Raw genomic sequence first — 287 nt, forward strand, 5'->3', positions numbered from 1 at the left:
TGAGGAAGACCACAGTCTTCTGTATGGTGTCCACCTCAGTGTAAAGACAACAAAAATCATGACCACTAGGCTAATAAATAACATCATGGAGAAATAATAAATGCAGAAACTAGTGGAGAAAAGAGTGAAGTTGTTAAATATTTCATTTTGCTAGCATCCACTATCAGACTTCGTGCACTGGGTGAATGTGCTGCACAAGATCTTTATAAGTGTTCAAGAGCACAGATGTGAGTTTGAGGACTAATGTGTACCTGACCCAAGTCAATGAATTTTCTTTTTTTTTTTTT

This window comes from Chrysochloris asiatica, unplaced genomic scaffold, assembly GCF_000296735.1.
Source record: "Chrysochloris asiatica unplaced genomic scaffold, ChrAsi1.0 scaffold00121, whole genome shotgun sequence".
In the NCBI taxonomy this organism is placed as follows: domain Eukaryota; kingdom Metazoa; phylum Chordata; class Mammalia; order Afrosoricida; family Chrysochloridae; genus Chrysochloris; species Chrysochloris asiatica.